We start from the raw sequence: 809 nt of genomic DNA, 5'->3' as shown, positions 1-809 counted from the left end.
GGGGAGTAAAAGATGGGCGAACGCTTTCCTGAACAACGTAAGCATTTCTCAGGTTGTAGGAGTGAATTCGAACTACACCATAGCCGATTCCCCAATCCTACTCTGCTCCTTACAGATGACTCAGGCCAAGACGTGAGGGCTGGGGCCGGCCGTGCACGGCATTCATCTCGCCGGAGCACCGACCTGCAAGATCCAACCGGACGAGGTCAGCCTCCATCAGCTCGAAGAAAGAGGTAGGCGGCGGCACACGATTTACCAAGACCAACACCCACTGCTTGAGGAGAGCCTAGAGCCGGCGTTTCCTACAACCACCAGAGATAAACTCATATTCAACATGGCGGAGTTGGGCTTGGACAACCTCAGCGAAGGCGTAAGACTGGTTTGGAGGCCACCCAAGCACGGCAATGGCTGACAACATCACGCCGCCAGGCGCACAGATTAGTAGCTCAGCCGGAGGAGAACGCCGCCAGGGCATTGTCCTGCTCCTGTCCAGCCTCCTCACCCGATTCACCAGGCATTGCTTGCTTGCCCAGACACTACCAGTCACATTCATCTCTATCCCTGTGAACGATGATGCAACACGCGGCACTATACTGCGTATAAAGAAATTCCCTTTGGCAAAACTAAACTCTTGTGTTCCAGGAAGTAAGGTTCATTTGAGAAGAAAGATACTACTTGCTTCGAACAAATCCTTCACCGAATGGCCAGCATCCTAGAATTATCTACAATGCATATGTTTTTAATTACTCCGAAATGAAATCCTTTTCAAAACAATTCAGGCAAAGAACCAGCAAGAGTAGAAAGCCGAG

Source organism: Triticum dicoccoides, chromosome 3A (assembly GCF_002162155.2).
Source record: "Triticum dicoccoides isolate Atlit2015 ecotype Zavitan chromosome 3A, WEW_v2.0, whole genome shotgun sequence".
In the NCBI taxonomy this organism is placed as follows: domain Eukaryota; kingdom Viridiplantae; phylum Streptophyta; class Magnoliopsida; order Poales; family Poaceae; genus Triticum; species Triticum dicoccoides.
The sequence above is the reverse complement of the archived record's forward strand: the minus strand, read 5'-3'. Positions refer to the sequence as shown.